This window comes from Macaca fascicularis, chromosome 3, assembly GCF_037993035.2.
Source record: "Macaca fascicularis isolate 582-1 chromosome 3, T2T-MFA8v1.1".
Lineage (NCBI taxonomy): Eukaryota > Metazoa > Chordata > Mammalia > Primates > Cercopithecidae > Macaca > Macaca fascicularis.
In genome coordinates, this window is record NC_088377.1 from 51797876 (window position 1) to 51808100 (window position 10225).

Consider the following 10225-nt stretch of genomic DNA (forward strand, 5'->3'; position numbering starts at 1 on the left):
TATTGTCAACGGTATTTCAATCTTTCAACACGGGAACGTGGGATTTTTTTTTCTGTTTCAGAAAAAAGAGAAAGAAAAGAAAAGAGAAAAGAAAAGAAAAAAGAAGAAAGAAAGAAACCTTTACATGAGTTTTAAAATCCTATTTTAAAACATAAACAAATCCATCACTGGTCTCACAGCCGCAGCCACCGCCTCCCCACCATGCAGCAAGAGGAGACCCTGGGTCCTGTTTCGCATGCTCTTGCGCACACAGATTTGCTGGTCTGCTTAACTGGTGTCCATTCTCGCATTATAGGCGTCCCCCTCCTCTGCCGAAAAGCTGCTGCTTTGAATTCCTGCCGGCGCCTCTGTCTCTTTCCTGGGCGCCTCCATGGGTGCCTCCCCGGGTGCCTCCGCTACCACCAAAACCTCCAGCCTCACGGTTTCTAGTCATGCCACCTCTGTTTACGCTCTGTGCAGGTGTCTGCTGTGTTTCGATCTGTGATGTGACAAGCTGAATGTTCACGGGGCAGCCAGCCAGAGGGGCGCCGTGGCACTGCTTCATGGCTTTCAGGGCGTGTGCCTTCCGCTCAAAGTGCATGTCTGCTGATCCTAAGGGGCGGCCAGAGCGATTATAGTGCACAGCCGTCTTCTTCAGCGTTCCGGATTCTGCAAGGAGTTCCCGAATGTCGGCGTCTGACACTCCAAAATCTAGATTGGACACCAGCAGTTTCCCACCCGTCTCCACGCCGGCACCACCCGCTGGTCCGCAGCTGGCGAGGCCCAGAAGGCAGGGAGTCCCAGGACAGAAGGGGGCAGGAAGCCCTAACCACCCGGTTTTCCTGTCATGCCCCGAGACGAGGCGTCATCCTTCTCCTTGTAGAAATAACTCCTGGGCCAGGCGCTGTGGCTCACGCCTATAATCCCAGCACTTTAGGAGACCCAGGCAGGCGGATCACCTGAGGTCGAGATTTCTAGACCAGCCTGACCAACATGGCGAAACCCCGTCTCTACCAAAAATACAAAGTTTAGCCGGGCATGGTGGCTCACGCCTGTAATCCCAGCACTTTGGGAGGCCGAGGGTGGTGGATCGCCTGAGGTCAGGAGTTCGAGACCAGCCTGGCCAACATGGGGAAACCCTGTCTCTACTAAAAATACAAAAATTAACGGGGCATGGTGGCAGGTGGCTGTAATCCCAGCTACGTGGGAGGCTGAGGCAGGAGAATCGCTTGAACCCATGAGGCAGAGGTTGCCGTGAGCTGAGATCGTGCCATTGTGCTCCAGCCTGAGCAGCAAAGAGCAAAACTCTGTTTAAAAAAATAATAATAAATTAAAAAAAAAAAAAGATACCTCCTGATTAGAGGCCAAGAAAGGACCAGATTTTGCTAATCCACAAAATCTGGTGGTCAAGAACTTCACTAAAAGAAGAAGTGAAAGGATTTCCTTCCTGAAGGACCCACACAGCTGGATTGCTTCCCTAAGACCAAAAAACCCTGGAGCCCTGCTTGCGGACACCAGCCCCCTCACCACACTGCCACAAGACACTGATGGCCTGAGGCTGGAGATGGACACATTCTGCCCACTTATTTGACCCCAACACTCATGGGGGCAGTTGGAATAGCCAGGAAACGTGTGCATTCGGGGTCCCAAGAGACAGATGTGTGGGCCGGGCACAGTGGCTCTCGCCTGTAATCCCAGCACTTTGGGAGGCCAAGGTAGGTGGATCACTTGAGGTCAGGAGTTCAAGACCAGCTTGGCCAACATGATGAAACCCTGTCTCTACTAAAAATACAAAAATTAGCCAGGTGTAGTGGGGCACCTACAGTCCCACTACTCGGGAGGCTGAGGCAGGAGAATCACTTGAACCCGGGAGGTGGAGGTTTCAGTGAGCCAAGATCATGACACTGCACTGTAGCCTGGGCAACAGAGTGAGACTCTGTCTCAAAAAAAAAAAAAAAAAAAACAAAGGGAGAGAGAGAGAGAGAAAGAGACAGAGAGAGAGAGAGAGAGAAAGAGAAAGAGAGAGAGAGTGCATGGCAGGAAAACCCTGTGTGGTGGAGAGCAGCTTCCGGCTGCTGGAGCCAGGGCCCAGATTCTACCGTTTGGGAGGATATGAATTTGGACAGCACTTTCTTCTTCCATGCACTGGCACTAAGGTGCTTGCTTGCAACACCTTATTTTACTATTGGGAGACTTGAAAGAGACAGAGTCACAGGAGCACTTTGTTTTTTGAGACAGAGTTTCGCTCTGTCACCCCAACTGGAGTGCAGCCACGTGATAACAGCTCACTGGCAGCCTCAATCTCTCCAGGCTCAGTTGATCCTTCCACCTCAACCTTCCAAGTAGCTGGGACTACAGGCACACGCCACCACGCCCAGCTCATTTTTGCTTTTTTTTTTTTTTTTTGTAGCGATGAGGTTTTGCCATGTTGCCCAGGTGGATATTGAACCCCCGGGCTCAAGCCATTTGCCTGCCTTGGCCTCCCAGGATGCTGGGATTACAGGCGTGAACCACCACACCCACCCCACACAGGAGCACTTTGCAAACTGCAAAGCATTGCAGAGAAATGAACAGTGAAATACGGGTGATGCCCCAGCCACCCAACCCCACTGGAAATCAGCTTCTGTTCATTAGCTCAGCAGCTCAGGCCACAAAGGAAGTCTTTGGACAAGCTGGAAAGTCAGTCGCCCAGTGAGTTTGGAAGCCTGGGGAAGGTAGAATCCCCAGGGAGCCCCACGGGGAGGCAGGAGACACCAAGACAGACAAAGGCACTGAGAGGGGAGATAGGAAGATTCTCAACACCAACCCTTCTGCAGCATCCGGGAGCGTCTCTGCCCTCACAAGGCTTTTAACCTCGCCAGGAAGGCAAGGGGCACAGGACAGACCACTTTGCTCATCCTCTTCTCCAGAATGTCTGAGAAATGCCTAGTGATTCCTGCTTCCCCTGCCCTAGTCTCTCTCCCTGCTTTCTGCCACTATGGTCCACAGCCCTAAAGAATGACTCCTCCCAAGGAATGGTCTCCTTAGGAACACAGTCCCCAGAATGTGCCAGCTCCAATTGGAGAACATCTATATGACATGAGTTCTGACTATTTTGCATTTCTTTCTTTTCTTTTCCCTCCCTTCCTTCCTTCTTCGTTCGTTCGTTCCTTCCTTCCTTCCTTCCTTTTTTTTTTTTTTTTTGAGACAGGGTCTCGCTTTGTTGCCCAGGCTGGAATGCAATGGCACTATCTCAGCTCACTGTAACCTCCCTCTCCCAGCCTCCCAGGTCCAAGCAATTCTCACGCCTCAGCCTCCCAAGTAGCTGGGACTACAGGCGCACACCACCATACTTGGCTAATTTTTTTTATTTTTAGTAGAGATGGGATTTTACCATGTTGGCCAGTCTGGTCTCGAACTCCTGACCTGAAGAGTTCTGCTCGCCTCAGCCTCCCAAAGTGCTGGGATTACAGGCATGAGCCACCACACACAGCCATATTTTGCAGTTCTTGAGACACGTAGGGAGATGCTGGACTGAGAGTTGATAGACCTAGATTCCTAGATCCATCCTTCTTTCCTTCCTTCCTTCCTTCCTTCCTTCCTTCCTTCCTTCCTTCCTTCCTTCCTTCCTTCCTTCCTTCCTTCCTTCCTTCTTTCCTTCCTTCCTCTCTTTCTCTCTTTCTCTCTCTCTTTCTTTTTTTTTTTTTTTTTTTTTTTGAGACGGAGTCTCGCTGTGTCTCCCAGGCTGGAGTGCAGTGGCGTGATCTCAGCTCACTGCAAGCTCCACCTCCCGGGTTCACGCCATTCTCCCGCCTCAGCCTCCCAAGTAGCTGAGACTACAGGCACCCGCCACCACGCCTGGCTAGTTTTTTTTTTTTTTTGTATTTTTAGTAGAGACGGGGTTTCACCATGTTAGCCAGGATAGTCTCGATCTCCTGACCTCGTGATCCACCCGCCTCGGCCTCCCAAAGTGCTGGGATTACAGGCTTGAGCCACCGCGCCTGGCCTCTCTCTCTTTCTTTCTATACAAGGTCTTCCTCTGTCGCCCAGGCTGGAGTGCAGTGCTGCTGTCTTGTCTTACTGCAGCCTCCATCTCCTGGGCTCAAGCAATCCTCCCACCTCAGCCTCCTGAGTAGCTAGGAATACAGACACACACCACCATACCTGGCTAATATTTTGTATTTTTAGTAGAGATCAGGTTTCACCATGTTGCCTAGGCTTGTCTTGAACTCCTGAGCTCAAGCAATCTGCTCACCTTGGCCTCACAAAGTGCTGTGATTACGGGATGGAGCCACCGCTCCCAGCTGATAGACCTAGATTTTGATTCCAGTTCTGCTTCTTACTAGTTGAGAGGGGAAGTGGCTAACTCTCTCTAGGCCTTGGTTTGTCCATCAGTAAGATGGGCATAGTGATCCCCACCCCGTGTTCTGGCCGGACAGCATTATCATGTCAAGAACTTTGCTGGGCATGGTGGCTCACGCCTGTAATCCCAACACTTTGGGAAGCTAAGGAAGGAGGATCACTTGAGCCTAGAAGTTTGAGGCCAGTCTGGGCAACATAGTCAGACCCCATCTCTACAAAAAAATTAAAAAATTAGTTGGGTGTGGTGGTGTGTGCCTGTAATCCCAGCTACTTTGGAGGCTGAGGTGGGAGGATGGCTTGAGCTGGGGAGGTCAAAGCTGCAGTAAGCTATGATTGTGTCACCCTACTCCAGCCTGGGTGACAGAGTGAGACCCTGTCTCAAAATAAAGAAGACCCAGATCTTCAGGAAAGAAGAAAGGACATGACAAACAGTAAACATGAGCAAATATGAAGGCAATCTTTTCACGCTTAATTTGTTTAAAATATATATGACAATTTAAGTCAAAAGTAAAAACGTTTGCCGGGTGCGGTGGCTCACGCCTATAATCTCAGCACTGTGGGAGGCCAAGGCGGGAAGATCACATGAGGTCAGGAGTTTGAGACTAACTTGGCCAACATGGTGAAACCCCATGTCTACTAAAAATACAAAAATTAGCCGAGCATGGTGGTACATGCCTATAATCCCAGCCCATGTGATCCTTTATGGGAGGGAGAGAGCATAAGGAAGTCTGCACTTGGATTCCTCCAGATTCCTATGACTTTTTTTTTTTTTTTGAGACACAGTTTTGCTCTTGTTGCCTAGGCTAGAGTGCAATGGCACAATCTCGGCTCACTGCAACCCCTGCCTGGCAGGTTGAAGCGATTCTCCTGCCTCAGCCTCCCGAGTAGCTGGGTTTACAGGCGTGCACCACCACGCCAGGCTAATTTTTGTATTTTTAGTAGAGGTGGGGTTTCACCATATTGTCCAAGCTGGTCTCAAACTCCTGACCTGAGGTGATCCACCCGCCTCAGCCTCCCACAGTGCTGGGATTACAGGTGTGAGCCATCGCGCCTGGCCACTATGACTTTTTCCTTTATGATCCAGCTGAGGTAGGACGTGAAACTCAACTCCAGAGGGAGGGAATCCAACTTTGGACCAGATTGAGGACTAGCTAAAACAGAAAAGAGGCAAAAGCACCTCTGCATGAGGCAGAGGGAAAGAGGACTTCTTGCTCAAGAGTTTGAGACCAGCCTAGGCAATATGATGAAACCCTGTCTCTACTAAAAATGCAAAAATTAGCCAGGCATGGTGGAGTACCCCTGCGGTCCCAGAAAAAGAAAACGAAAAAGAACAAAGGATTAACCACCAATTCTTCACCAACTCTTCCAAAACATAGAAGAGGAGAGAATATTTTCCAACTCATTCTATGAGGACAGTATTACCCTGATACCAAAAGCAGACAAAGATATCACAAGAATAGAAAAATACATACCAATATCTCTTATAAAATAACTAGGAATAAATTTAACCAAGGAGGTGAAAGAATTATATAATGAAAACTACAAAACATTGTTGAAAGAAATTAAGGAAGACCCAAATAAAGTTTTTAAAATCTCACATTCAGATTTTTCAGCTGTGGACCTCTCAAGAACTCCAAAATATGGCTGTGTGTGGTGACTCACGCCTGTAATCCAAGCACTTTGGGAGGCCAAGGTGAGCGGATCACTTGAGGTCAGGAGTTCGAGACCAGACTGGCCAACATGATGAAACCCCATCTCTACTAAAAATACAAAAATTAGCCAGGTATGGTGGTGTGTGCCTGTAATCCCAGCTAATCAGGAGGCTGAGACATGAGAATTGCCTGGACCTGGGAGGCTGGGAGGGGGAGGATGCGGTGAGCTGAGATGCACTCCAGCCTGGACAATGGAGGGAGACCCTGTCTCCAATAACAACAACAAAAAATAATTGCAAAATACTCAGAACCTCTCGTGTCACATAGATGTTCTCCAATTGGAGATGGCACATTCTGGGGACTGTGTTCCTAAGGAGACCATTCCTTGGGAGGAGTCATTCTTTAGGGCTGTGGACCATAGTGGCAGAAAGCAGGGAGAGAGACTAGGGCAGGGGAAGCAGGAATCACTAGGCATTTCTCAGACATTCTGGAGAAGAGGATGAGCAAAGTGGTCTGTCCTGTGCCCCTTGCCTTCCTGGCGAGGTTAAAAGCCTTGTGAGGGCAGAGATGCTCCCGGATGCCGCAAAAGGGTTGGTGTTGAGAATCTTCCTATCTCCCCTCTCAGTGCCTTTGTCTGTCTTGGTGTCTCCTGCCTCCCCGTGGGGCTCCCTGGGGATTCTACCTTCCCCAGGCTTCCAAACTCACTGGGTGACTGACTTTCCAGCTTGTCCAAAGACTTCCTTTGTGGCCTGAGCTGCTGAGCTAATGAACAGAAGCTGATTTCCAGTGGGGTGGGTGGCTGGGGCATCACCTGTATTTCACTGTTCATTTCTCTGCAATGCTTTGCAGTTTGCAAAGTGCTCCTGTGTGGGGTGGGTGTGGTGGTTCACGCCTGTAATCCCAGCATCCTGGGAGGCCAAGGCAGGCAAATGGCTTGAGCCCGGGGGTTCAAGATCCACCTGGGCAACTTGGCAAAACCTCATCTCTACAAAAAAAAAAAAAAAAAAAAGCAAAAATGAGCTGGGCTTGGTGGCGTGTACCTGTATTCCCGGCTACTTGGAAGGTTGAGGTGAAAGGATCAATTGAGCCCAGAGAGACTGAAGCTGCCAGTGAGCTGTTATTATGTGGCAAAGCAAAACCCTGTCTCAAAAAACAAAGTACTCCTGTGACTCTGTCTCATTCAATCTCCCAATAGTAAAATAAGGTGTCGCAAGCAAGCACCATTAGTGCCAGTGCATGGAGGAAGAAAGTGCTGTCCAAATTCATATCCTCCTAAAGGGTAGAGTCAGGGCCCTGGCTCCAGCAGCTGGCAGCTCTCCACTGCACAGGGCTTTCCTGTTTTCTGCCAGATGCTCTCTCTCTCTCTTCTCTTTTTTTGTTTTTTTGGAGACTCTGTTGCCCAGGCTGCAGTGCAGTGGCATGAGCTTGGCTCACTGCAACCTCTGCCTCCTGGGTTCAAGCGATTCTTGTGCCTCAGCCTCCTGAGTATCTGGGACTACAGGCGCACCACCATGCCTGGCTAATTTTTGTATTTTTAATAGAGGCGGGGTTTCATCATGTTGGCCAGGCTGGTCTTGAACTCCTGACCTCAAGTGATGCACCCGCCTTGGCCTCCCAAAGTGCTGGGATTACAGGTGAGAGCCACCGTGCCCGGCCCACACACTGTCTCTTGGGATCCCGGATGCACACGTTTCCTGGCTATTCCAACTGACCCCATGAGTGTTGGGGTCAAATAAGTAGGCAGAGTGTGTCCATCTCCAGCCTCAGACCGTCAGTGTCCTGCGGCAGTGTGGTGAGGGGGTTGGGTCTCTGCAAGCAGGGCTCCAGGGTTTTTTGGTTTTAGGGAAGCAATCCAGCTGTGTGGGTCCTTCAGGAAGGAAATCCTTTCACTTCTTCTTTTTTTTTTTTGTTTTTTTTTGAGACGGAGTCTCGCTCTGCTTCCCAGGCTGGAGTGCAGTGGCCGGATCTCAGCTCACTGCAAGCTCCGCCTCCCAGGTTCATGCCATTCTCCTGCCTCAGCCTCCCGAGTAGCTGGGACTACAGGTGCCTGCCACGTCGCCCGGCTAGTTTTTTGTATTTTTTAGTAGAGACAGGGTTTCACTGTGTTAGCCAGGATGGTCTCGATCTCCTGACTTCGTGATCCGCCTGTCTCGGCCTCCCAAAGTGCTGGGATTATAGGCTTGAGCCATCGCGTCTGGCCCCACTTCTTCTTTTAGTGAAGTTCTTGACCATCATATTTTGTGGATTAGCAGAATCTGGTCCCTTCTTGGCCTCCAGTCAGGAGGTATTTCTACCTACAAGGAGAGGCATGCCACCTAGTCTCAGGGATTGACAGGAACACTGGACGGTTAGGGCTTCCGGCCCCCTTCTGTCCTGGAATTCCCTGCCTTCTGGGCTTCCCCAGCTGTGGATCCTCAGCAAGAATCTTGTGCATATGCTTGTAGCTCTTCCTTTCTCTTGCATACATCTGTTTTCAGTGAGCCTCAGGTTAGTCAAGATCCTCCAACCTCCTTCTCAACACCGTTCTTTTTCTTTTTTCTATTTTTCTTTTCTTTTTTTTTGAGACGGAGTCTTGCTCTGTTGCCCAGGCTGGAGTGCACTGGTGTGATCTCAGCTCACTGCAACCTCTGCCTCCTGGGTTCCAGCGATTCTCCTGCCTCAGCCCCCCGAGTAACTAGGATTACAGGTACCCACCAACATGCCCAGCTAATTTTTGTAATTTTTAATAGAGATGGGGTTTCACCATGTTTGCCGGGCTGGTTTAAAACTCCTGACCTCAGGTGATCCACCCGCCTCAGCCTCCCAAAGTGCTGGGATTACAGGTGTGCACCACCACACCCGGCTAATTTTTGTATTTTCAGTAGACACGGGGTTTTACCATGTTGGCCAGGCTGGTCTTGAACTCTAGACCTCAAGTGATCCACCCGCCTCGGCCTCCCAAAGTGCTGGGATTATAGGAGTGAGCCACCGTGCCTGGCCTCAATGTTATTCTCTTCTCTCCATGTGTCTTTCAGGACTTACAGAGCAGGAGCTCCCTAAGACAATGTCCTGGGCCCCACCTGGCGGTATATCATATCATAGCCGGCTCACACCAACCTGGGAGAGTGGATTGTCAGCATCTCTTCCCAACTCCACTTTCAGAGACATCGTTTGGGTAGCTTGAATTCAGCCATGGTGGGAGGGTTTACACCATGGCAATTGGCAAACGCTGCCAATCACACTTGTCCCCACAGAGCCAGTTTGTTAAATATTTGCCAGTGTAACCCTGGCTTCACCTTACCTTGGTCAACCAGACCTGCCCAGGTGTTGGCTAATAATCCTTGGTGTTGGTATCAGCCTCTCCCATGTGGCATTCCTGTGTCCCCCTCCCCACCAGGTCAGCCTGGCCTTGGGGGACTGAGCCAGCCAGAAGGTGGCAATTGAGGTCAGACCAGCATCCCTGAATTGGGAAGGATAAGAGGATATGGATGGAGGATGGATAGCTTCTGTGACAGACATCACATGTGCGCGCACACACACACACACACACACACACACACACACACACACCTGGTTTACTTTATGTTTTCATTATTTTTAAAAAATTGAGACAGGGTCTCACTCTATTGCTCAGGCTGGAGCATAGTGGTGCAAACATGGCTCACTGCAGCCTCAATCTCCTGGGCTCAAACAATCTTCCCGCCTCAGCCTCCCAAGTAGCTGGGACCACAGGCACGTGCCACCATGCCCTGCCAATTTTTTTTTCTTGCTCTGTTGCCCAGGCTGGAGTGCAATGGCGAGATCTCGACTCACTGCAACCTCCACCTCCCAGGTTCAAGCGATTCCCCTGCCTCAGCCTCCCAAGAAGCTAGGATTATAGGTGTGTGCCACCATGCCCGGCTAATTTTTTTTCGTATTTTTAGTAGAGATGGGGTTTCGCCATGTTGGCCAGGCTGGTCTTGAACTCCTGACCTCAGGTGATCCACCTGCTTCGGCCTCCCAAAGTGCTGGGGTTACAGGCATGAGCCACTGTGCCCGGCCCCAGCCAAATTTTTAATTTTTGGTAGAGATGGCATTTCACTATGTTGCCCAGGCTGGTCTCAAACTCCTGAGCTCAAGCGATTTCCCACCTCAGCCTCCCAAAGTGCTGGGATTATAGCTGCGAGCCACCAGAACTGGCCTGGTTTCCTTTAATACTGGTGGGTTTATTTTAATGGGTATAGGGGAAAACATAGCTAATGCACTAAATCTGTGACTTTTTTTTTTTTTTTTTT

At 50.1% G+C, this 10225-nt stretch overlaps 1 pseudogene; it reads right to left on the reverse strand.

Moving 5' to 3' along the window:
* Positions 1 to 267: 267 nt before the first annotated feature.
* Positions 268 to 1553, reverse strand: LOC102135395 (THO complex subunit 4 pseudogene; annotated as a pseudogene).
* Positions 1554 to 10225: the final 8672 nt, after the last annotated feature.